Below are 27,648 nucleotides of genomic sequence, written 5' to 3'. Positions count from 1 at the left end.
TGTTTTGCTGTAATACCCTTAAAAACAGAGCAGAAATGGTGAAATATGCCCCTGATATGCATGATCCCAGTACCAAATCACCACGACACAGCCTAAGGTGATCTGCAGCTTATTTTTTTTGTACTGCCAGGAGACTGTGGAAGTACAGTTGTTGAGGTTTTAGATTGCGGGTTGACAATAAAACCCAGGCAGATGTATTGTTAACCTCCTCTCCCCCCACACTTCCCCCTTTTGCCCCTCCCTTCCCACTCAGGACAGGCGATCGGGAGGGAAAGAAGAACAGAGAGAAGAGAGTTGGAAAAAATGCTACTAATGAGAATAGAGAAAATAATACAAAATATACAAAACCAATTTTGAAAACCTCAGCAACTGCAGAGCCAGCACCCGAAGTCCTGGACTGGACTCTGCAGCCAACCAGAGCTGGATTCAGTCTCTCACTAGGCCTCAAATTGCAGGGACGACTAGCAAGGTCCTCTCCTAATGTCGACCATAAGCAGAAGGGCAAAGGCAAAAAGGGAGGGAAAAAGGGGCAAGATCCTCATGATCTCCCACTTTTATATGAAGTATTCACATGAATGGACTTTTGTACACAGTTGGTCAGTTTCTTTGTCACTTCTTTCTCGTCGCCCCTCTCGCGAGATATCCATCCGCGTTTATCAGTAAGTTTGCATTCCACTGCTAGGTTTACCAAAACATGTGTCTGGTTCTCCAGGAAAATGCACTTAATATGAAGGCTTTAGCTGACAGACAAATTCACTAAAAGAGAAACTTGTTTTTAACAAAACCAGGACATTCCACCCCTTATAATATGCCATTCACTGAATACTTAAAGCTATCAGTACAATTTATCAACACAATCTAATTAATCACTGCTACTATATATATATACATATGTACATATATACACAGGAGTAATTAATCTTAATCAGTGGACCAGCCTTTGAAAAGTTCATTAAGTTCCTTTTGTCACAACAGTCTCCCAGGGCAGGAAAAATGGTACAAGTGCATCTCATGACCACTGTTCGTGGGTTAAAGACATCAACTTTGAAGAAGTTGTCAGGCGCCACTCAGAGAAGCTATCTCTGGATTCATCATCACTGTCTTGATCTGAAAGACACTTACTAAATACTCTTAGTATGGCAATTCACATCCTGCAGTTCAATATTGCATATTTTTACCTAAACTCAGATCCCCTTGAGGTACACACCGAACTTCTCCATCCTTAAGCATCACCCACCAGGTGCTGCCAGGTCCCTGGGCAAAAACAATCCCACGAATGGGTTTGCCTTTGCCTGAGGCAGGAGTAACCCACACTGCCTTTCCTAACATATTTTTCATGTGTACTGCAGGGACTTTATCTCCTTGTACAGTCCATAGAATTTCTGATTGGGCAGGCCCGGCTCAACTGTTTGATCCCCTAGTGTTGACCAACCAAGTGCTAAATGTGAATCCCAGTTTTTAAAGGTTCCGCCACCAAGTGCCTTTAGTGTAGTTTTTAGCAAACCATTGTACCTTTCCATTTTCCCAGAGGCTGGTGCATGATATGGAATATGATATACCCACTCAATACCATGTTCTTTGGCCCAATTGTCTATAAGACTGTTTTTGAAATGAGTACCGTTGTCTGATTCAGTCTTTCTGGCATACCGTGTCGCCAAAGGACTTGCTTTTCAAGGCCCAAGAATGTATTTCGGGCTGTAGCATGAGGTACAGCATATGTTTCCAACCATCCAGTGGTTGCTACCATCATTGTAAGTACATAACGCTTACCTTGACGTGTTTGTGGAAGTGTAATATAATCAATCTGCCAACCTTCTCCATACTTATACTTTAACCATTGCCCCCCATACCATATAGGCTTTAACCGTTTCGCTTGTTTGATTTCGGCGCAAGTTTCACATTCATGAATAACCTGTGAAATAGTGTCCATAGTTAAATCCACCCCTTGAGCGCGAGCCCATTTATATGTTGCATCTCTACCTTGATGCCCTGAAGCATCATGGGCCCACCGAGCTAGGAAAAGTTCACCTTTATGTTGCCAGTCCAAGTCCACCTCAGCTACTTTAATCTTAGCAGCTTGATCTGCTTGTTGGTTGTTTAGATGTTCCTCGGTGGCTCGACTTTTAGGCACATGAGCATCTACATGACAAACTTTCACAGGCAGGCTCTCTAGCTGAGCAGCAATGTCTTGCAATAGTGTGGCAGCCCCAATGGGTTTACCTCTGCGCTGCCACTTGCTTTTCTTCCATTGCTGTAGCCACCCCCACAAGGCATTTGCAACCATCCATGAGTCAGTATAGAGATAAAGTATTGGCCACTTCTCTCGTTCAGTAATGTCCAAATCCAGCCGGATGGCTTTCACTTCTGCAAACTGACTAGATTCACCTTGTCCTTCAGTGGCTTCTGTAACTTGTTGTGTGGGACTCCACACAGCAGCTTTACACCTTCGATGTTTTCCTACAATATGACAGGATCCGTCTGTGAACAGTGCATACTGCTTATCAGTCTCTGAAAGCATGTTATACAGTGGTGCTTCTTCAGCATATTTTACTTCCTCATCTGGAGACATCCCACAGTCTTTACTTTCTGGCCGGTCTGTAATCACTTCTAAGATTCCTGGGCGATTGGGACTTCCAATTCGAGCTCGTTGCGTGATCAATGCAATCCATTTACTCCACGTAACTTTGGTTGCATGATGTGGAGAGGGAATCGTCCCTTTGAACATCCAGCTCAGCACCGGCAGTCGAGGTGCTAGGAGGAGCTGTGCTTCAGTATCGATCACTTCTGAAGCAGCTCGAACTCCTTCGTATGCTGCTAGTACCTCTTTTTGAGTTGAAGTCTAGATCCTTTGAATCCTCGACTCCAAAAACCTAAGGGTTGACCTCGGGTTTCTCCTGGTGCTTTCTGCCAGAGGCTCCAGGTAAGTCCATTATCTCCGGCTGCGGTGTAGAGCACATTTTTAACATCTAGTCCAGTCCAAACTGGTCCAAAGGCCACCACATGAGTTATCTCACACTTAAATTGTTCAAAGGCTTGTCGTTGTTCAGGGCCCCACTCAAATCGGTTCTTTTTTTGAGTCACTCGATAGAGAGGGCTCACAATCTGGCTGTAGTCAGGAATATGCATTCTCCAGAAACCTACAATGCCCAAGAAAGTCTGTGTCTCCTTTTTATTAGTAGGTGGAGACATTGCTGCAATTTTGTTGATCACATCCATTGGGATCTGACGACGGCCATCTTGCCATTTTATGCCTAAAAACTGGATCTCTCGTGCAGGTCCCTTGACCTTGCTTTGTTTTATGGCAAAACCAGCATCCAAAAGAACCTGAATTATTCTCTCACCTTTCTCAAAGACTTCTTTCGCTGTGTCACCCCATATGATGATGTCATCAATATATTGCAAGTGTTCTGGAGCTTTACCTTGCTTCAGCTTGGCCTGGATCAGTCTATGGCAGATGGTAGGACTGTGTTGCTACCCCTGGGGCAAGCGATTCCACGTGTACTGGATGCCTCTCCAGGTGAAAGCAAACTGCGGCCTGCACTCTGCTGCTACAGGAATAGAGAAAAATGCATTAGCAATGTCAATTGTAGCATACCACTTAGCTACCTTCGACTCCAGTTCAAATTGCAGTTCTAGCATGTCAGGCACAGCAACCCTCAGTGGTGGCGTAACTGCATTCAGGCCACGATAGTCTACAGTTAGTCTCCACTCGTCACTGGACTTACGCACTGGCCAGATTGGGCTGTTAAAAGGTGAGCTAGTCTTACTGATCACACCCTGGCTTTCCAATTGATGGATCAACTTCTGGATAGGAATCAAAGAGTCTCAATTGGTGCGATATTGCCGGCGATGCACCGTCGTGGTAGAAATTGGCACCTGCTGATCGTCAACCATCAGCAGTCCTACAAAAGAAGGTTCATCTGAAAGACCAGGCAAATCAGACAGCTGTTCAGTTTTCTCAGTGTCCACAGCTGCTATACCAAATGCCCACCTATACCCTTCTGGGTCCTTAAAATACTCTCTCTTGAGGCAGTCTATGCCAAGGATGCATGGAGCATCTGGACCAGTCACAATGGGATGCTTTTGCCAGTTTTTTCCAGTTAGGCTCATTTCAGCCTCTACAACAGTCAGTTCCTGGGATCCCTCAGTCACTCCAACAATATTGTAGGATTGCGTTCCTTTATAATTAGAAGGAATTATTGTGCACTGTGCACCAGTGTCCACTAAAGCTTTGTACTCCTGGGGGTGTGTTGTACCAGGCCATCGTATTTGTACAGTCCAATAAACTCTGTTATCCCTTTCCTCCACCAGGTTGGAGGCAGGGCACCTCTAATTTTTGTTTTGCACAGTCTCTGGGTGTGAATTAGAGGTTCCTTCAAGAGCATCAGAATCTCTTCTGCTCCTTTTGTAAACTGGAGCAGCCACCTTCCTAGGAGTTTTTCCTTTTATCTCACATACTCGTTCTTGAAGTTCTGATGGAGGTCTTCCATGCCACTTATTCATGTTTTCTCCCTGCTCATGTAGGAAGAACCACAGTGAACCTCTTTTTGTGGGCTGCCTCTGCCCTCTCTCTCAAGATTGGAAATGCCTTTTCCTAATAGCTGAAACATAGGTTTGTGCAGGTCGTGAATGGTATGTGTCTTCTCTCAGTTCTTTGATTTCTTGCAATAGCTTTTCAAACCGATCATCAGATTTTTCACACAGTTTCTCCACAGCAGAGACACAAGCATGTAGAGAACCAGCAAGGTTGTCCTCAGAGTTCTGGAGCTGCTCAATCACTTCAGTAATATCTTGTACACCTCCAGCTGACCAGACCATTCCTGCCAATGACTTAGCATATGCAGGCGGTGCACTTTGTACAAATCTGGGCCACAGAGGTCGTGTACAATTGATTCTATCTGGGTCTGCCCCGTCTTGGCTGTTTGGTCCAAAATAGATGATCTCTGGCACAGCTAATTCTCTCAGGAACTGAATACCTTTCTCCATAGTATTCCATTTCCCTAACTTGGATATACAATCTTCCTTGTAGGGAAATCTGAATTTTATAGCTGCCAAGAGTCGGCTCCAGAGAGTAGTGGCATTAGACTCTCTTGAAATTGCCCTATGAATGGTGGAATCTTTTGACAGAGATCCCAGCTGCCTGGCTTCACCACCTTCCAATTCAATTGTTTCTGCCCCATTGTCCCAGCATCGGAGCAGCCAGGTTAAAATATTCTCGCCTTCACGACAACTAAAGTCTTTTCGCAGATCTCTCAGTTCACCTGGAGAAAAGGACCGAGTGGTGGTCACTTCATCTCCTCCCTGTCCTGATGATGCCCCTTGGGTTGATGTTGGCCCTGTGCCATCATCTGCTGCACGAGTAGTCTTTCTAGTGACTTTCCTACAACCAGCAACTGACGCTGATACGGGTTCACCATCATTTGATTCATTTCCAGAGTCTGAATGACTGTCACAGTGATTGCTGTGGTTACAGCAGCAACAGTGACCAGTGTATGAAGAAGGGGGGGCTGCCTTTCTAGTCTTTGAGGCTGGAGAAGTAATGTTATCTGCAGCGACCTTGGCAGAGGAACTCTGCGGAGGAGCTGTAGCTTCAGCCTGCAAAGCCGTCGTGGGGGGGCAGTGGTTGCAGCGGCAGCTTTCCCTGTTTTGCTCTTTCTCGAGCGGCTAGGCGTGCTTTTTGCTAAAGCTTCCAAAGACATACTGCAAATCTCAGGACTAAAAAGAGATGCAAACCTCCTGTTGAAACCCATTTCTCTTAAGAGAAGCACAAACTGACACACATTCAGCAAACCAGATAACACCATCACTGTTCTATCAAAGCTCCAAGGATATTCAAAGCTCTCTAAAACATTTGCAAACTGTCCTAGCGAAAAAACGAAAGTATTGTTAGTCAGCCTTTCTAAAGATTCGCTTGACCAATTAGCAAACACAGAGCCGTACTGCTCTTTAATTTCTCCTGGAGGCTTTTCAAGGTAAAGCAGAAGCGAGTAGAAATTCATTAGCGGCTGCAATGTAATTAAGTAAACCAGTGACAAACCACACAATATCATCATGATCACTGTCCAGTTTCTTGTTGTTATATAATGAATACTTGGATTCAAAAAGAAACCCCAACACAGATATGGAATCAGTGAGCACAATGTAGAAAATAACTGATACAACTTATGCCATAACATCTTTAAATCAGTGTAATTCAGTTTGCCTTAATACAACTAAATAATATCGAAAGCAAACGGATGCTTAAGTAAACGCCGGCCACACACATGCACACATCCGCAAGCGCGCCCACTCCCATCTACGGACAGAAAGACGTACGCGAAATGTACTGACATGCTTGAGGGTAAACACGTCCGTTGGTGGTTGGCGTACTGCCTCGCGCATACGTGGCTGCACGAGAATATTCTTTTGGAGGGTACCTGCAGATATGTCCCTGTACTTGGACGACCGTGTGCGTGAAAGCATTTGTGTCTACAAATGATTGTCTGTCCACATGCGTGTGCCTTGGTGCAGGCTCCCTTCGTGCTTAAGCTGGAGTGAGTGCACAGCTGCGCCGTTTGTTGGCAAGGTTTGGCGTGTTGCACGACGTTGCCCAGTCCTGCATTTCTCAGGCGGACAGATGCAAGGGAGTTCTGCTAGTAAGAGAGCAAAGAGAGGCGTAGGCAGTAACTGAATGCTGCTCCGGGCTACTTCTCACGTATGGCCATTGCTTCACAGTGGCCCGAGGAAAGGCGCTCAGCAGTCGATCTACAAAGAGAAAAGAAACAGATCACGCCTTAACGCGAAAGAGCAACAGGGCGTCTCTGCACAAACCCCGCACACCGGGACTGAATGTAGAAAGAACCAGTTGCACGGGTGTGAGGAATCACATATTCAGATGGACGTCTTTAATCTCACAGAAGCACGAACGTATTTAGGTTCAAGCATATATCAGAAACAATGTGTGAACAGATGAGCTACTGGTATATTCTCTGCTTGGCATGCTTCGTTGTAGCTCTCTTGCCGATCGCCGGCTTATCGGCTTTCTTTGCACGAAGAGGTAGAAGGAAGCAATGCATTGGAGAGCTGGCAGGCTAAAACTGGGAGTTGGATGAGGCCACCTCCTTTAGCAAGTGAGTCATCGAACAGCTCAGAAGTACTGTAAAAGTACACCTTGAGAGAACCCTGGTTGTCACAAAAGGGGGAAACGGTAGATTCTGTTGCTGAAAACGGACTGTGTGGTTTTGTGAACGTGGCTTCAGCCTTTTTTCTTCAAAGTAGGCTCATACCTGCTTAAGAAAACTCATGGTGATCATGTTGCAAACAAAGAATCAGTGTGGTGAGGCTGTAGAGCGGCCCTTGGTTTGTCCTGCCAACAAGCTCTGAATGCAGATTCGCGCAGGTGTAGCGGAGCAGGCAGCAGCATCTCTGAGCAAAGCTCTGGGGGACAGGGTCCTGTGTGCTGGGCACAGCTTCCCTCCCCATTCTCTGCTCCCTTCTCCTTCAAGCAGGGGCTGCCCCACGCCGCATACAGCCAGTCCCAGCCAGGCCCTGAGGTGGGTGTCTCCGTGGCGACCGCCCGGGCTCTGTGATGTGGGTGCCTCGTCATACCCAGAGGCCAATGTGACACGGGGTCATCATAGGTAGAGGCCATTGTGACACGGGGGTCCCCGCCCTGACCGTGGGGGTATTTAAGGAGCGAGAGCCCTGGGGTGCTCACTCCCAGGAAAGCGTCTTCTCAGGAGGCAGCAGCTTCTCAAGAGGTAGCAGCTCCCCTGGGTGCCAATTGGAGCTCTGTGGTAGACGAGGCCTAAGATGCCCATCGACAAGGAGGCGAACGCCCACTCCCAGCCCTTAAGGCTGCCCCCCTTGCTCCATAGGCCACAGGGGAGGGATGGTACAGGGCAGGAGGGAGAGGCCGGTGGTTGGACAGGGCCGCAAGCAGCTGCTGCTGTGCCGGGACTGCCGCCTCCATCCTATGTGTCCTGCTCCTCCTCCTGCCCGCAGGTCAGCCACAGCCTGGGCCAGCACACCCTCCAAAGCACCTGGGTCATGCCCTCGGTCCAGGAGCGCTTCCAGGACCACTATGAAGGTCCCCAGGAGGGGTCTGGCTGGCCTCGAAGCACCAACACCGAGGCAGCAGCAGAGACAGAGTGTCTGGCACCTGCCAGACAGGGCCCCACAGCCTACGACATGACTCTGTGGGCCACAGCCCAGAGCATCATCAGTGAGGCCATGCACAGGGCTGTGGATGAGATCCTGGGAGCTGGTCAGGAACCGGAGGATCAGCAGGACCTGGTCCAGCGCATGGATATGGAGAAGGAGAACAGCAAAGAGGGGTGCCAAGGCAGAGACAACTCTATCCACAGCATATGGATCAACCCCTCGGTTCAGGAGCACCTCCAAGACACCCCTGCAGGTCCCCAGGTGGGGTCTGGCTTGCCCAGCTGCACAGACACAGAGGCGACAGGAGAGGCAGAGCGCCAGGAACCTGCCCAGCACAGCCCCATAGAGGACGATGTGGCTCTGGCAGACATTGTGGAGCACATCGTCAGTGAGGTCGTGTGCAGGGCTGAGGCTGAGATCCAGGGACCCGGCCAGCAACCAGTGGATCAGCAGCACCTGGCCCAATGCATGGATGTTCCAATGGCAGCACCAGCACCTGCAGGACTTGAAGCCATTGAGGCTCATTTGACAGGAGAGGATGAGGGACAGGCCAGCACAGCCCCTCTCGTCCCAACTGCAAACGATGAAGAAGAAAACATGGTTTATCCAATGTCTGGAGAGCACGGAGGAGAGACCAGCGCAGACATCGCCTGCCCAGCGCATGGCCCAGCTCCACGGCGATGGCCTTCCCGGTTCAGGAGGGCGCTCCGGGCTCTGCGCAGGGCTTTCCGCTGCAGATGCACCGCAGGAGAGCAAGAGCAATAGAGCCCGGCTGCCAGCTTCACGCGAGTGCCTGGACATGCAGCTGGTCCTGATCTTGCGCAGTGTCCAAAGGGAGCGTCTGAGGGTGGCACGCCAGGGGTGGGTGCATGGATGGTGACCATGGCATTCACCTGCCCTGAGAACATGGTGCTGCCAGCCTCTGCTTGGCCGTGGATTGTTTTTTGAAATCAATAAAGCCAATTAAAAAAATGACAGTTTTCCCCCTGTGCTCATCTGTTCCTGCTCCACCTCGGGACCCAGAAGGCTGCAGAAAATCTCTGTCCTCGGGGTGTCCCTGGCCTTGGTTGCGGGAAGCCCTGGGCTGGTGCTGCCCCAAGCCGGCAGTGTGGCTGGATCCCCCTCAAGCTCTCTTCCCAACCGCCTGTCTCAATTCAGCAAGGTTTCTGAAAACTGGCCAAAACATCCCTAAATTTGGGGCCAAACTGGCTGTTCTGGTTTTGTGAAAAAACAAGTTTCTCTTTAAGTGAATTTTTCCTGTCAGCTAAAGCTTCATATTAGATGCATTTTCCTGGAGAACTGGATACATGTTTTGGTAAACCTAGCAATGGAATGCAAACTTATTGATAAGCATAGATGGACATGTAGTAGCATTACTAAAACATCATTAATGTTTCCTACTCTCTTCTCTCTGTTCTTTTTTTCCACCCGATCACCTGTCTTTAGTGGGAAGGAGAAAGAGGGAGAGGCAAACGGGGGAAGTGGGGGAGAGACGACGTTACAAATACATCTGCCAGAGTATGATTGTCATCCCGCAATCTTAACCATTGACACTGGCCCGAAGATTCAATGAGACAAGTCAGGAAGAAGGATATGGGACCAAGGAAGAAAGCGAAGGGAGCAGGACAAAGGGAGGGAAGAGGAAAAACTAGAGTCAGGCTGCAGGACTGAAATGAAGGATTTGAAAGAAAAGAGGCAGGAAGCAGGAGAGTGAGAGAAAAGGAAAGAAGAGAGAAAAGTAGAGACATGCAGCCAGACAAGGGGTTAGTGAGAGAGGATGGGACAGAGAACAGGATGAGAAGGAAATAAGACAAGGCAAGGACAGGCAAGGACAGGTAAAGCAAGACTAAGCTGCAGGACTTTTTTTTGCTTTATAGTTTCTAGCACATTCGTCTTCAAACAAGGAGGAAAGCCATAAGACCTTGTGGATTAAGCCCAAGCAAAAACCCCAGCTACTTGATGTGGAGGGGTTTTGATAGATAAAGGTCTGTTGCTGAATTAGTCAGGCTCAAAGGAACCTCAAGGCCGCTTCGAGAAGCTGAATGCAGAGTCTGCTGTGAGAAAGAGGGGCGTCCCTCAATCACCGGGGTCCTGACGTGGCATGAATCATCGGACGTATCATCAGTAAGACTCCAGCGCATGGATAGCCCACGATACTCATTTAGCGAATCCATGCTTGGAGCGTGGACGCGTGATTAGAATATAGTTGCCTATATAAGGAGGCTTGTTTCTGTAATAAATGGCTTAGCGTGATTCACATTGAATCGACTTGTTTTGCTTAGTCCTTATCTCGCTCTAACAACTTGAGACACTTATAGTAAGCCTAAAATAGGAAGATGTCTCCAAAAGGATGTTTTTTATACTGTACTTCCACAATTGCTGGCAGTACAAATAAATAAACTGCAGATCACCTTAGGATGAGTCATGGTGGTTTGGTGCAGGGATCATGCATATCATGGGAATATTTCCCTATTTCTGCTCTGGTTTTCAGTGTATTACACCAAAACACCCACTTGATGATATCATTTCAACAGCAAAGGCAGCAATTGGCAGAATTCAGCTTCTTTGGGGAACTGAGAAATTGCTGAGCTGACACCAAGTCCTGCAGCGTCCCTGTCACCTGCAGAGTCACCGCATTCTCGCCATGGTAGCGGGCATTGTGACAAAGGTTCTATGTCAGCTGGGTGTAGCAGCGGAGCGCCCCCTAGGGAAGGGTGACCATGTCAGCCCCGGGACTGTCACTGTCTGCTATCCCTGCTGTCATCAGTGAGGCCTCTATAAAACTGTCAAAAAAATCCCCAGAGTTGGGGCCAAAGTGGCCCAAAGTCTCCAAGAGACAATTCAGGAAGAATGATATGGGACAGAGGGAGAAAGCGAAGGGAGCAGGACAAAAAGAGGGAAGAGGAAAAAATAGTGCCGGCAGCAGGACTGAAATGCAGGAATTGAAAGAAAAGAGGCAGGAAGCAGGAGAGTGAGAGAAAAGGAAAGAAGAGAGGAAAGAAGAGAAATCCAGCCAGAAGAGGGGTTAACTGAGAGGGGATGGGACAGAGAACAGGATGAGAAGGAAATAAGGCAAGGCAAGGAGAGGCAAGGACAGGCAAGGCAAGGCTAGGCTGCAGGACTAGTCACCTTTTATGCTTCTTCACCTTGCCCTGCTTCCATTGTTTTAGGCCAGTCTGTACCTTGATTTTGCAACCTAGGCTCATACTGTGCAGGCTCGAAATATCCACGCTTTCTTTTGCCAACGCTTATGTGTCCAACATTCAGGTGTCTTTCTCTGGTCCATTGGGTGACCTCAGGACCCTTGGCGAGCTTCTGGGCATGCTCCTTTTTGTTGGCCATTGTTTGAGGGAGCAGGTGAGGGACATGTGTAACTGAGGCTGCAGGTGAGAACACATTCTTCTGGACAGCAGCTATTGTTCCTGGGTCAAAGAGACCCTCATAACAATAGCTTTCAGGAGGCTGAGGCTCATTTGGCTGAAGCAGCAGGCAAAGCCCACACAACAGCCATTGTTAGAAGGAGCCCTCCCATATTGGAGAAAACAGGTCAACACAATGCTTCTCCCTGGGCCTTTCTCCAAGTCCATGTGTTCCTTCGGTCAGGGCTTCAGTTCTCTAAGTTCTTGATGGCGATGTTCAGGCAAATACTGCTCCATCTTCTGACAGACTCACATACAGTCAAAGAGTCATAGAATCACATTCACAGGGTCACAGTATCACAGACTCAGAGTCATAGAGTCGTTGTCAGAGTTACGGAGTCGCAGAGTCTGAGTCACAGAGTCAAAGACGTCACAGAGTCACAGTCACAGAGTCAAAGATGTCACAGAGTCACAGTCACGGTGACAAAGTCAGAGTCATAATCACATAGTCACAGAGTCAGAGTGTCACAATCACAGAGCCACAGTAACAGGGTCACAGGGTCACAGTCACAGAATAGGACTCACAATATCAGAGTCACCGTCACAATTAGAGAGTCACACAGTCACACAGTCACAGTGACAGAGTCACTGTCACAGAGTCACAGTCACACAATCACAGTCACAGTGTCACAGTCCCAGTTAGAGGGTCACAAACAGAGTCACATAATCAGAGTAAGAGAGTTGTAGTCACAGACATGGTGTCAAACACTCACAGAATCACAGTCACATAGTCACAGAGTCGCAGACACAGAGTCACAGTCACAGTGTCATAGATGTCACAGAGTCACAGTCACAGAGATACAGACTCACAGTCAGAGAGTCTCAGCTGTCTCAGAGGCACAGTTACAGACTCACAGAGTCACAAAATCATGGAGTCATAGTGAAAGACTCGCAGGCAGTCACAGGGTCAAAGAGTCACAGTAACAGACTCACAGGCTGTCACAGGGTCAGGGAGTCACAGAGTCACAGTCAAGAAGTCATAGACTCAGATTCACAGTCACAGATGTCACATACTCACAGGCTCGAGGCAGAGATTCACAGTCAAAGAATCACAAATATCACAGAGTAACAGTCACAGTCACAGAGTCAGAGTCACAGAGTCACAGACACAGATGTCACAGAGTCATATTCACAGATGTGGCAGAGTCACAGTCACAGAGTCCATGAGTCAGAGTCACAGAGTCACAGTCACATTGACACAGTCACAGTCACAGAGTCACAGGATCACAGTCACTGTTACAGCATCACAGAGTCACAGTCACAGAGTTACGGAGTCACAGAGTCACATAATCATGGAGTCACAGTCACAGATTCATAGTGACAGGGTCACAGAGTCACAGAAGACAAAGTTGCAGAGTCACAGAGTTACAGACGTTACAGAGTCACAGTCACAGAGTCAAAGAGTCATGGTCACAGGGTCACAGTGCCAGTAACAGGGTTACAGAGTCACATATTCAGAGTAATAGAGTAGTAGTAGTATTTTTGCTGTCCAGAAGAGAGGCCTGCTTTCATGTAAGCCTTTTGAAATAGAATTATGACATTTCACATGACATTTAAATTCTGTTCTGTTGGATATTTTTTTGTATGATTTTTCTTCTATAAACTTACAAATGCAAGTCATTAAACTTGAGATTTTTAAAATCCAAACATATGGACCCAATGGCAGGCAAAATTTTGACCTCCAAAAGAACACTAATTAATAAGATGTTAACTTCACAGATAAAACTAAAAATCACAACGTGTTCACTAGCAGAGCTCCCTTGCATCTGTCCCCATGAGAAACGCAAGACTGCGCAACACGTGGAACCTTGCCAACAACCAGCGTAGCTGTGCACTCCCTCCAGCTTAAGCATGAATGGAGCCTGCATCAAGGCACGCCCATGCGGACAGACAAACTTTCCTAGGCGCACATGCTTTCACATACAGCGTCATCTCAGAACAGGCACATATTTGCAGCTACCCTCCAAATGTGTCTCCTCGTGCAGCCACTTCTGCGTGTGTGCAGTACGCCAAACAGCAACGCAGGCGATAGCCCTCAAGCACCTCAGTACTTTTCACGTACGTCTTTCTGTCAATAGATGGGAGTGTGCATGCTTGCGGAAGTGTGCATGTGTGTGGCCACGCGTTTGCTTATGCCTCAGTGTGTCAAAAGGTAGGTGCCATTCTGTAGCTGCCTATGCGTGTGCGTGGTGGTGGTGGGTGCACGTGATGGTGGTGGGTGCACATCTCTGGGTGCTTGTGGAAAGGTTTCTGCGTGTTTTTCAGTGAGGAATCGTGTGTGTGCATGTGGACAAAGAGAAGGCGTAGTATCTAGGTTCCATCATTCAAGAAGTCAGAAGGCAAGATGTCCCACGCACTCTCTTTTCCTCCCCGTACCTAGTTGTGTAAAGAAAACACCGAAGCCTGAGATCCGCAAGAGAGCTACAACGAAGCGTGCGGAACAGAGAAAATACCGGCACATCCTCCGTTCACAACTTTGTTTCTTATCTGTGCTTGTACGCAATGACGTCCGTGCCTCTGTCAGGTTAAAGACATCCGTCTGAATATGGGATTGCACACACCGGTGCCATTGGTTGTAGATACATTCAGTGCTTGGGTGCGGTGCTTTCAGAACTGTGTCTGTAGAGACGTCTGCTTATATGCGGCTGTCTGTCCAAGCACACTGGATTGCTTACCAAAACACATGCAGACGTGTTTGAACACGTCATTCATAGTATAAGAAATTTTGCTGTCTGCCTTCTTCAGTGTTGGAAACTAGTTGCTCTCCCTTCTCTCTGTCCACAGGCACACATAGGATGCCTCACCGAAAACACTCTGAAAGGTTTCCACAAGCGTCCAGGTATGTGCACCCAGCACCACGTGCATGCACACGCAGCTACAGAAAAGCACATACCTTTGCACACACTGATATATAAGCAAAGGCGTGACCACACACACGCCCACTTCCACAAGCACACGCTCTCACATCTCTTTGCAGAAAGAAGTACGTGAAACGCACTTTCCTGCTTGAGGCTAAATACGTCTCTTGATAGTTGGGATACTGCGCGTGGCTGCACCAAAATATACATTTGGAGGCTACCTGCAGCTCTCTGCTTTTCTTGGACGACCCTGTACGTTGAAGCAGCTGTGCTTATAACTGCTTGTCTGTCCACATGGGTGTGGTCTCTGTTCACACTTAAGCTCGAGTGAGGGTAGGCAGCGTGTTTTTTGTTGGAAAGGTTCCGCACATATCTAGATGCACAGTCCTGCAATTCTCATGAGGATAGTCATAAGGGAGCTCTGCTAGTAAAGAATCAGAGAAAGATATAGGCAGAACAGAATGGTGTGCCATGGTACTTCTCTCTCATGGCAAATGCTTCACAGGCGCCCAAAGAACGACGATTAGCAATCCATCCACAAGAGAAATGAGAGAGAACGTGTCATAACGAGAAAGAACAGCAGAGCATCTCTTCACAAGCTTGTCGCTGACATAGAGATGAGGGCAAACACTTGTGTGCTTGTGTGAGAGCAAGCGTCTTTCCTGTAAGTGTTTGGTATTTTGGCAGAGTTAGGTGTGTTGTCATGACTCAACGTCTAGGATACCTGCAGACATGACCCGGTGTAGTGTGGAGACAGTCACCCTGAAGGGCTGTATGCAAAAGAGAATCTGTCTGTCTCTCAACATGCATATGGGTTCGTGTCTTTCTCTCAACAAGAGTGTGTGATCCTTTCGTCACATGTGCATCTGCGCTGCTGTTGAGCTCAACGGAGTGTGTCTGTTGACACTGTGTGTGCTGGTTGTGTCAGTGTCTAACAGAACAATCATGACTACTCAAGTGAACAGAGAAAAGGGAAATCATCTGGATAGAGGCCACAAAGCAAAACCAAGGCAGGACTGAAGTGTGTTTGATAGAGACCGTTTCCCTGCACTGACTTCACAGTCACACGAGAAAAAAACTGAATGGTAGACCTACCAGAGAAACGTTTTCAAAGTAGCCATTTAGTGACAGAACAGCAGAGCCTATGTGATTTGGCTGCACGTGCAGCCATTCACGTATCAGATCTCTGCATAGAAATTTGTCAGTCTGCACACACATACACGCAGAAGGACGATTCTACACGATGGTAGTGATGCAAAATTTTGGACGTGGTCCTGTGTTTGTAAGAGAGAGCTCTCTTGTGAGAGCCTCCGTGGGGCTGTACATGCACGTGGGTTTTTCTGGACTATTAAGTATACAAGAGCTGTATCATGTGTACAACTGTGAACGTTTGGGCAAGAGTTTCTGTACAGTAGCTGACTATTCCTCTGCTTGCATGTGTACACGAAAGCGATATGAAGAGAAGTTGCTAACATAATGTAGACTGTGATTAAGGTACAAAGGACTTGCCTGTCAGTAACCAATGCCGTGATAAATGCTTTCTAACCACCCGCAAAAAGAAGGGATAGTTTTCAAATTTCAGATCCTCCTGTGTGACAAGCTGGAGACAGAAGATGAAGTGGTATAGAAGCAGGGTGCTTAGCTTATGCTGGACTAGAAATTACTAGGTGCATTGTAAGTAAGAATCTAACCAATTACTTAAGTGTGTGCTGGTTGCGCTTCCGAGGACAGCTGCCACGTGGAGAAATCGGTGTGTGGACAACTGAATAAACCCTCAGAAGCCCGGCAGAAACGGTCTGCATTACTATGTAGAGACGCTAGATGGCAGCAAAGACTTTAATAGCAATAACTTCGGTCTAACCCTGAAGTTTCATCCGCACTCTTTCCATACTAGCAATCACAAATCAAGCTGCACACAGTTCTTGAACACACACGCAGAGTTGTGATCACACAGCGTGATACACATACTATTTCCTACATGTAAAGCCACAAAATCCGTTGGTCGCACAGACCTGCCTGGGGCACGTATGCACACACAGAGAAGAAACCAATTCCTGTCCATACCAACTGCTATCCTCAGATCAAGACGTGCAGGAAATAAAGCAGGCTAAGAGCCCCTGCTATGGCTGTCTTTCCTAGCCATCCTTACTGCCAGAAGAGAATGCACAGACAAGACATTCAAAGCACGCTGATCCTTTCCGCACTTGAGCTGTGCTGGTCACACACGTGTGAGCACTGGAACCGCTCTATGCTGGTGCGGTATTCTCTCCAATGGGAGGAATATGAGGACGCTGTGTGTGGGGTCCAAGAAATGTTGTGTGTGTGCAGCGCTCCCTCCGGGCGTGTCCCAGAAGTGCTGATGAGAGGGCCTGGAAGGGAGGGGAGCACTGGGGCGTTCTAGGCAATTGTAAGGGAAAGGAAAATGAACAAAGTGTGGTCTGAAGCACAAATAAAGAGGAAGAAGAAGGGCAGAGCATGGAAGCTTTTCCTGCTGGCAGGAAGCGGCCCAAGTTCTTTCAGACCTGTTTTTTGCCTGATATCAGGCTCTGCTCTTCTTTGGCTAAATGGCCCCTTTGGAAACATTCTACATCAACCTGCAGATATGTGCCTGTTCTCGAATGATCCTGTGCATGAAAGTATGTTGCCTGAGAGCAAGCAAAGAACTCAGAGAAGACATGTACCATTCTATCACCAGCTGTACAAACCTATGTCTCAGCTATTAGGAGAAGGTGTTTCCAATCCCGAGAGAGAGGACAGAAGCAGCCCACAACAAGAGGTTCACTGTGGTTTTTCCTACATGAGCAGGGAGAAAAAAATGAATAAGTGGAATGGAAGACCTCCATCAGAACTTCAAGAACGAGTATGTGAGATAAAAGGAAAAACTCCTAGGAAGGTGGCTGGTCCAGATTACAGAAGGAGCAGAAGAGATTCTGATGCTCTTGAAGGAACCTCTAATTCACACCCAGAGACTGTGCAAAAAGAAATTAGAGGTGCCCTGCCTCCAACCAGGTGGAGGAAAGGGATAACAGACTTTATTGGACTGTACAAATACGATGGCCTGGTACGACACACCCCCAGGAGTACAAAGCTTTAGTGGACACTGGTGCACAGTGCACAATAATTCCTTCTAATTATAAAAGAACGCAATCCATCAATATTGTTGGAGTGACCGGGGAATCCCAGGAACTGACTGTTGTAGAGACTGAAATGAGCCTAACTGGAAAAAACTGGCAAAAGCATCCCATTGTGACCGTGCATCCTTGGCATAGACTACCTCGGGAGAGAGTATTTTGAGGATCCAAAAGGATATAGGTGGGCATTTGGTATAGCAGCTGTGGACACTGAGAAAACTGAACAGCTGTCTGATTTGCCTGGTCTTTCAGATGAACCTTCTTTTGTAGGACTGCTGATGGTTGACGATCAGCAGGTGCTAACTGCTACCACGACGGTGCATCGCCGGCAATATCACACCAATTGAGACTCTTTGATTCCTATCCAGAAGTTGATCCGTCAATTGGAAAGCTAGGGCGTGATCAGTAAGACTCGCTCACCTTTTAACAGCCCAGTCTGGCCAGTGTGTAAGCCTAGTGATGAGTGGAGACTTACTGCAGACTATTGTGGCCTGAATGAAGTTACACCACCACTGAGTGCTGCTGTGCCTGACATGCTAGAACTGCAATTTGAACTGGAGTCAAAGGCAACTAAGTGGTATGCTACAATTGACATTGCTAATGCATTTTTCTCTATTCCTGTAGCAGCAGAGTGCAGGCCGCAGTTTGCTTTCACCTGGAGCGGCATCCAGTACACGTGGAATTGCTTGCTCCAGGGGTGGCAACACAGTCCTACCATCTGCCATGGACCGATCCAGGCCATGCTGGAGCAAGGCAAATCTCCAGAACACTTGCAATATATTGATGACATCATTGTATGGGGCGACACAGCGAAAGAAGTCTTTGAGAAAGGTGAGAGAATAATTTAGATTCTTTTGGATGCTGGTTTTGCCATAAAACGAAGCAAGGTCAAGGGACCTGCACGAGAGATCCAGTTTTTAGGAATAAAATGGCAAGATGGCCGTCGTCAGATCCCAATGGATGTGATCAACAAAAGTGCAGTAATATCTCCACCTACTAATAAAAAGGAGACACAGACTTTCTTGGGTGTTGTAAGTTTTTGGAGAATGCATATTCCTGACTACAGCCACATATAACTATATGGGAATAAGTATAGTATGTACAGGAGTCTGCGCCATGATGTGTAACCAACGGTGTGCATGTGAAATGATTTGAGTACATAGACATCCATGCACGAATTTTTGAGTGTGTACATCATTTCTTTTTCCCCTCATCTCCAAACATGGTTTCCCAGCTACTTCATTTTCTCTCACAGACCTGCTGCAGGACGTGTTTTGCAATAGGTTCAAAGCATACATTCATTTCTCTGGGAAACAGGTAGTGGAGATGTTGTTTCTGAAGTGGCAGTCTGTTCCCAGTGTGCAGCAAACCAGTTGTAGAAACAGAGATGAGATATTCTTCATTTCACAGTAGCACAAGTTTAGCTGCTAGACAGGCAGCATGCCGGTCATTGTATACCAAAACGTATCACTACGTTGACACCCTCAGGGCAGTGCTAAAGAGCCAATCAGTCACACATTTGCTTATTGGTTACACAATAATTTTAATACTATGCATGTTCACTGAGGAGGGGTCTCATGCTTGGTTGGCATCTTCAGTAGTGTGGGTGTGTTATTTATGACTACAGTGAGCAAAGTTCATCTAACGGACACCCTCTTACAATGTCGACATATATGTTAACTCATCGCTCAGGCTTCCAGATGTCTAAGGTGAAAACAGCAGATTGACCCAAAACTGGTCAATTGCTGTCAGAATTCACATATCATCATGTTAGCAGTCCCCCACACTATTCGTTCTTTAAATGCTAATGACTACATAAGGATGGGGGGAGAGAATCATTGTCAATGCCTTACAAGGTTCAGGGTGGAGAAGTATCTGGCTCTCTCTGTTTGGCCACATATAATGCCCAGGGAAAAGAGTTTCTTATTTCTGGTACTGTCTGGCCCACTTTTGAATACTCTACAGGTGGAGGGAGCTGAGTGCCTGAATGCTGGTGTCTTCTTCCCATCTGTAGGGAGATTCCAGGACTTAGTGAAAGAGAAGTGCAGGAAAAGGGGAGGGAGCAATTGCAGGTGACAAGGCTGTACTAGAGGGATTAAATATCCATGTGTGAGGAACTAAAAGTCTTGCTTTTATGATAATTCTGCCCATCTTACAGGTGTGGAGGGTGTTTTGCTGATATCCAAAGAGGTACCCTGGTGAAACAAAGGTATGAACTTAACAGCAAAGTCTATACTCTTAAGCGGGCATTCTTTCATTTAACAGCACTGGCTATTATCCTCCATAACTTCTCCAGAGACTGGACGCTTGCCTTGTTTACATTTACACAATTATTGCTTATTCTTTTTAATTTGGGGAAATTTTTAACATACAGCACATTTACAGTAAGAATTGAATAAACTTAGGGCTAGACCGAAGTTAGTTATTTCACGGTCTTTGCTGCCATCTAGCGTCTTTTGACAGGACATGCAGTTTGTTTCGGCGGGGCTTCTGAGCGTTTTTTCATGTGTCCGCTGCTCGCCCTCCCCACGTTGGCCGCTCCTCTGAGAAGCACAGCTAGTAGATACTTACATAAGTAATTGATTAGTTTCTTACTTACAATACAACCATTAATTTCTAGTCAAACATAAGCTAAGCACCTTGCTTCGAGACAAGTTAATCTTCTGTCTCCAGCTTGTCATGCAAGACAATCTAAAATTTGGAAAATATCTCCTCCTTTTGTGGGTGGTTAGAAATCATTTATCATGTCAGTGGTTAATGATGGGTAAGTTCTTTGTACTTTAATCACGGTATATATGAATTTAGCAGCTTCTCTTCACTGGAATAGAGTTTCCTTTTCTGGACGTAGCCTTGGCCCCGTCTTTCCAAAGATGAGTATGTAACATCCAGGAATGAAAACTCTCCACGCAAAAGCTGTAGGCAAGACCCAGGCATCTGTCTTCTCAGTATCTCCTTTCCTTTCTGTGTGGCGCTGTGGTTTTCTCCTTCATGCCCAGAGCCAGAAGGAATCCAGAGGTTAGAGCTGCTGTTCCTTTTATGCTCAGCCGCAATACTCCCTTCTCGGATGGATTTGAGGTGGAGTGCAGGTAACTTTCCCATTTAACTTGCCGGGCGGTTTATTTGTCCCGTAAAAATCAGTTCCTGAAAGAACGTGCAGTCGGACCGGTGCGGTTAATATTTTGACCACGAGGCGGCACCTTTAAACTTCTAAACGGAAGTTGTAGAATGCGCATGCTGCCGCTCTGGGTGTGTCACCGCTGCCCTCACGTCGCCGATCGGGAGGGGTGCAGAGTTTGGAATTCAGGATCTTGGGGTACAGGGCTTTAGGGTGAGGTTTGGTGGTCCAGGGTTCGTATGTTCAGGAACTGGAGGTGCAGGAATTGGGGGTGCAGAGTTTGGGAGTTCAGGGGTTGGGGGACAGGATTTAGGGGTGCAAAATTTCGGGGTGTAGGGTTTGGGTTGCAGGGTTTTTGGCAGGAGGATCTGACTTGATTCTGGGGTGCTGGCTTTGGGACTGTAGAATCTGGGCTGCAGGATTTGGCATTTCTGGGTTTAGGGTAACAGGAATTTGGGGTGCAGCAATTTGGGGTGAAGAGTTTGGTAGGGCAGGATTTAGGGTTCAGGGTGCAGGGTAAAGGATCTGGGGGCAGGATTTGGGAGTGCATGGTTCAAGGGTTCATGGTTTAGGTTTGCAGGATATTGGAGTGCGGGATCTGGTGGTTCAGATTTCAAGCTGCAGTGTTTTGGGGTGCAGAGTTTGGAAATACAGGGATTGTGGGGCAGGATTTTGGGGCACAGGGTTTAGTGTAGCAGGATCTTGGGGTGCAGGGGTTTAGAGTGCAGGGTTTAGGGGTGCAGGGTTTGGAGGGGCAGGCTTGGGGGGCAGAATTTGGGGATGCAGTGTTTGGGGGAATTATTTGAGGTGCTGGGTTATAAGAGTGCAGGATTTTGGGGTTTGGTGTTCGGGGTGCAGGATATGTGGCAGCAGCATCTGTGGTTTCAGGGTTTGGGGGTGCATTAATTTTGGGGGGAAGGATCTGGGGATGTGGGATTTGGGGCTGCAGGGTTTGTGGAACAGTATTTTGGGTGCAGTATTTGGGGGTGCAGGATATTGGGGTGAAGGATTTCGGGATGCAGCAGTTCGGGTTGGAGGGTTTGAACAGCAGGATCTGGGGGAACAGGGTTTAGGGTCCAGGATTGGGGTGGCAAGGATAGGTGGGATTTGGGACTGCAGGGATTTAGGGTGGAGGGTTTAGGGGTGAAGGGTTTGTGGGGAAGGATTTGGGGTACAGGGTTATGGGGCTGCAGGTTTGGAGAGTGCAGGGTTTGGTGGGGTTGGGATTTGGATTTTCAGTGTTTTGGGGTGTCTGATTTCAGGGTGCAGGATTTGGGGTGCAGGGTTTGGGGTGAAGGGTTTGGTAGAGCCAGGTTGCAGCGGGCAGGGTTTGGGTAAGCAGGATCTGGGGCTGCTGGGGTTTGGGGTGCAGGGTTTGAGGGGTGCAGGGTTTGGGGGAATTATTTGAGGTGCAGGTATATGAGAGTGCAGGATTTAGAGGTGCAGGGTACGTAGCAGAAGGATCTGGGGGTTCAGGGTTTGGGGGTGCATTGTTTTTAGGGGGAAGTATCTGGGGGTGCAGGGTTTAAGGCTTCAGCATCTGGAGGTGTAGAGTGTGCAGGGTTCTGGGGTTCAGGTTTTGAGGGTGCAGGGTTAGAGGAGAAGGCTTTAGGGAGCAGGTTTTGGGAGTGCAGGATTTGAGGGGCAGGATTAAGGATTGCAAGGTTTTGGGGGTAGGATTTGGGGGTGCAGGGTTTGGGGTGCAGGTTTTGCAGGGAGGAGGTTTTGGGCTTGCAAGATTTGACGGTGCAGGAATTAGGGGTGCAGGTTTTGAGGGTGCAGTGTTAAGGGGGTGGAGGAATAGGTGGCGCAGGATTTAGGGGTGCAGGGTTGGGGGGTAGGGTTTTGGGGTGCTGGATTTGGGGGTACTGGGTCTGAGGGTGCAGGTTCCTGGGGTTCAGAATTTGAGGGTGCAGGGTGTAGGGTAGTGGGATCTTAGGGTGCAGGGTTTGGAGTGGGTAGGATTTGGGCTTTCAGTGTTTGGACCTGTATGATTTCAGGGTGCAGGGTTTGGGGGCCAGAGTTTAGGATGCAGGTCTTGGGATTGCAGGATTTGGGGGGCAGGATTTGGAGGAGAATGGTTTGGGGTGCTGGGTTGTTTGGGGGGGTGCAAGATTTGAGGGTGCAGGGCTTGGGGTGCAGGAGCTTGGTGTGCAGGGTCAGGGGAAGTTTTGGAGTACAGGATTTGGGTGTGCAGGGTTGGGGGCCAGGGTCCTGGTGTGCAGGGTTTTGGGTAGCAGTATTGTTAGCAATCAGGACACATAATCACGGGCGTAGTTATATGAGGTGCTTTATTGCAGTGCTGGGAAACCAGGGGTTCGCACCCAAAGCTGACTTCGCTGGTCAGTTTAAGTTACACAGTATTTATACAGTCCATTCACATACATATTCATATATTCATTAAGATACGTAACGGTTACTCGACATTGATTGCAACATCGATTGCGACATCTTGGAACTATTTTGATCATGTGCAGTGTCCTCTGGTGGTCTTTATAACTGCTGACTTGCTCAGTCTCCGGAGATACTGCATGTACTTCTCCTCACTCTATGCGTATTTAGGCTAAGATAAAGCTAGGTTGTTAAGATAAGAGTATACTCGAACACGATATGCTTGAACATCCTTTCAGGGACAGTTTACAAAACTGATTCATCCTTTCAGGAACATTTTGTAAAACTGGTTCTGTTACTAACACTTCCCCAGTTTGCAAATGCTTTTCTATTCTTAGACAATGCATTTTCACCTCAATCAATTTCTTTGATTATTGATTCATTTGCTATTATTGATTGGTAATTCCCTTCAGGTGTGATAGTTCCAATCGTGCCTCTTCATAAGCTGGAGGGTTATCAAATATAGGATTAGCATAATTCCTACTCAGAATACTGAAAATGCGATTATTCCTAGCATTTGTTTGACTAATTATGTGCTTAATACCCACATACAACAAACAAAGAAGAGCAATCACAATTGCAAGTACAGCTACACTTTCTAGTAGTGAATGTACCCATCCTCCCAAATTTAAATCGAATTTATTCAACAGAGCTCCTATCCAGCTCTGTTCTGCATCTTGTCTTTCTTTTTGCAGCTCCATTTCTGTTTGGGTCAGCTCGGAAATGTCTTTCTCAACCTCTGAAGTTACGACTGGAATATGGATGCAGCAGTGATCGATTCTGTCTTTCAAATATCCACAGATGCCATTTTCTTTCAATAACATTATGTCGAGTGCCATTCTATTCTGCAAGGTCATTTTAGTCGTAGCTTGTAATTGTATATTAAGATCCCGAAAACCTTTTTTAGTTATTCTGGCCAATCGATCCATTTGCCCGATCAATTTATCAATCATTTCTCTATTCCTATAGGCTGCAATTGGTGCAAAGAAAGATTCTAGTGCCCAGCCAAATTTAACACTGCTTGATGGTTCATGCCACACATCATCCTCATTTATTTCTCGTTTATGTCTGACCTGTAAAAGTTCTTGCCTATTTTTCAAAGGTGACCTTTTCCAAATGGGACATAGTGTTGGCAACCCCAAAGTAATTTCTCTAATTGGTCCTCCCATTAGCAAATGTGTAGTCCAGGTCCCATCACTTAAGGCCCAAACTAAATGTCCCATACTGCCTATAACTCCTTTACAGTCAATTTTGTCTTTATCAATGCCAATTTTAAAGGCTGCCTGTGAGTCTAATTGTTTCCGACAAATGCAGCCTGTAATCACTGCTACTTTGACAATGGACAAAGGTATCTCTTTAATGTCTGTTTGACAAATTATCACCCGTAAGCAATTCCACCATGGTACTGTCATTCCTTCTGTTACATTGGACCACTGTATGCACCATGGAATTGCGTCACTGTATTAGTATTGTTGTACAATACTTAATGTCCACATATTGTTCCATAATTCAGTTATGTTTTTGTTATCCTGATCTTTGCATTCCCAGTAGGTCTGTTCAACCTTTTGATTCACTATTTTAGTGGTCCACTTGTCATAGAAGCACCATCCTACATCGTGGAATCGTCCTATTGTAATATACCTTGCTTTAGGTTATTTTAAACAATCTGCCCTGTGTCCTGGCGTTTTCCATTTTTGTCATTCTCTTATCCTTTGTTCAGTTGGGACTTCTTCTATTCTAGTGTGGGATTCACATGCTATCTTACCAGTTCTGTTTATTTCTGGTAAGGTAGTAGCGATTATTCCCCACTGTACTGGGTCCTCAGCTGATTTTGGTATGGGAAGGCAGGCAGTGATGCTACTGATATTTTGTGTTCGCGCAAAGTCTCGGATTAATCCTATCATTAGGTTCTCTGCCTGATTTTGTACACTTTGTACTACCTGTGGTATCTGGGTACTTTCATGACTATCTACTGCTCTTCGTGGCCTAATTTGCAGTTCCATTCGAATAGTCTCATTTTTGCATTTATAAATTTTCCATGCATCGGGCGAGCTTTCCCACTGTCTATCAGGGGCCTTGTGGAATAGAGTGGCACTTCCCGCTCCAATTTTCAAAAGCACAAAAACTCGGGGTATAACCAAAACCAAAGCTTGGTAATGCAAACCAGGCATTATTGTGATGTAATCTTGAGTGTGGTTGGACCTAGGATATGTGATGACCACGTTCTTGGAACCTTCTTCACATGGGTGTAATGTATCCAGGAGTCTACTCTGGCAACTTTAACTGCGGTAAACGTGGTCAAGAGTACTTGGTAGGGTCCGTCCCAACGTTCTCTCAAAAGCTCTTCGTTCCAGTTTTTCACATATACAGTGTCCCCAGGTTCTATATTATGTACTGGATTTTCAAGTGCCAGTGGTCAACTCCACACTAATGCAGATCGGAGTAAATTCAGTGTCCTGCCAAGAGACAACACATAATTGTACAAGTCCTGATTACCCTTTATGTGGACCTCTGGATTTGGGTTTGGTGCTTCATAGGGTTTGCCATACAGAATTTCGTACGGACTTACTGACATTCTGCTCTTAGGTTTTATCCTGATACGCAACAATGCTATTGGTAAGGCCTGCGGCCATTGAATCTTTGCCTCCTGACAGACCTTACTAAGTTGTCTTTTTAAAGTTTGGTTCATTTTTGCTACCTGTCCACTGGACTGGGGCCTCCAGGGAGTATTCAGATCCCACTGAATCCTTGAACATCTGCTAACCTCTTTTACCAGTTGTGCCACAAAATGGAGCCCCCTATCGGATGATATTCCTATTGGTACCCCAAATCTAGGGATTATTTCTTTTAATAACCATTTCACAGGTTCTTTTGCTTGGTTGGTGCGACAAGGGAAGTCTTCTGGCCATCCAGAAAAGGTGTCCACCACAACGAGTAGATGTCTATATCCACGAGTTCTGGGGAGTTCCGCGTAATCTATTTGCCAATAATCCCCGGGTTGCATGCCTGTCTTAATTTTCCCCATTTCTATTTTTCTTTTTACTAGAGGATTATTTTTCAAGCAAATTTCACACTTAGCTGTGATAGACTTTGCCATTGTTAACATCTGGACTGAGATAAGTTGTTTTCTTAGATAAGTTACCAATGCTTCTGCACCCCAGTGACACTTCTGGTGTTCCATCTGAAGTATTCCTCTCATAATAGTGGTTGGCACCACAACTTGTCCATTGGTGGTTACATACCACCCAGAATTATTCTTGCTGGCTCTTACTAGACTTGCCAGTTTTTCATCTTCTATGGAATATTTAGGTGGCTACGAAGGTAATAAATCAATTGCTCTTACCTTCTGGGAGACAGGACCCACCATTGTTCTCACTTGCTGTGCCACCGACTGAGCTGTTTGATCAGCAAGCCGATTTCCCCCAATAATTTTCGATGTTCCACTTTGATGAGCTTTACAGTGCATTATAGCAACTTGCGATGGTTTCTGAATGGCATTAATCAAGTTCAGTATTTCCTTCTGATATTTAATGTTTGTTCCTTGTGAAGAGAGCAGTCCCTGCTCTTTCCAAAGGGCTCCATGCACATGAACAACTCCGAAAGCATATTTTGAGTCAGTCCATATGTTAACTTTCTTCTTCTCACTGAGTTCCAATGCCCTGGTTAAGGCGATTAATTCCGCGTTTTGTGCTGAGGTGTTTGGCGGTAAGGGTTTGGCCTCAATTACTGTCTTGGCAGTAGTGATCGCATATCCTGCATACCGTACTCCACTTTGCACAAAGCTACTGCCATCAGTAAAGAGTTCCCAGTCAGTTTCTGCCAGCGGGGTGTCTCTCAAATCAGGATGACTTGCGTGGGTGTATTCGATGACTTCCACACAATCATGTTCCAGATCTCCTTCTTCAGTACCTGCACCCAAAAACTCAGCAGGATTCATTAGGTTAGTAGTTTTTAGAACAACATCATCTTGTTCTGTCAGAATTACCTGGTATTTCATCATTCTGCTTGGGGAAAGCCAATGGCCCCCCTTTTGTTCCAATACTGTTGTCACCATATGGGATACAAACACTTCTATCCTTTTTCCCATAGTTAATTTTCGGACCTCCTGGATCAGCATTACTGTAGCAGCTACCGCCCGTAAGCATGCCAGCCACCCAGCACTTACCGGATCTAGCTGTTTGGAAAAATAGCCAACAGGTCTTTTCCAGGATCCTAGTCGTTGGGTTAATACTCCCAAGGCAAGTCTTTGTCGCTCGTGTACAAACAACTGGAAGTCTTTGCTCAAGTCCGGCAGGTCCAAAGCAGGTGCCTGCATCAAAGCCTGTTTTAGCTTTTGGAAGGCCTCACGTTGTGGCTTTCCCCACTTGAACATTTTATTTCCTTGTGCTTCATACAAAGGTTTGGTGATCAACCCATAGTCCATAATCCAGAGTCTGCACCATCCTGTCATTCCTAAAAAAGATCTCAACTCATGTAAGTTTTGTGATTCTGGAATAGCACAAATAGCATGTATCCTGTTCAGGCTCAGCCTTCGCTGTCCTTGAGAGAGCTCGCATCCTAAATAGATCACAGTCTCGGATGCAATCTGAGCT

The sequence above is a fragment of the Nesoenas mayeri genome (genome assembly GCF_963082525.1).
Source record: "Nesoenas mayeri genome assembly, chromosome: 7".
Taxonomy (NCBI): Eukaryota; Metazoa; Chordata; class Aves; order Columbiformes; family Columbidae; genus Nesoenas; species Nesoenas mayeri.
This window is presented reverse-complemented; position numbering follows the sequence as displayed.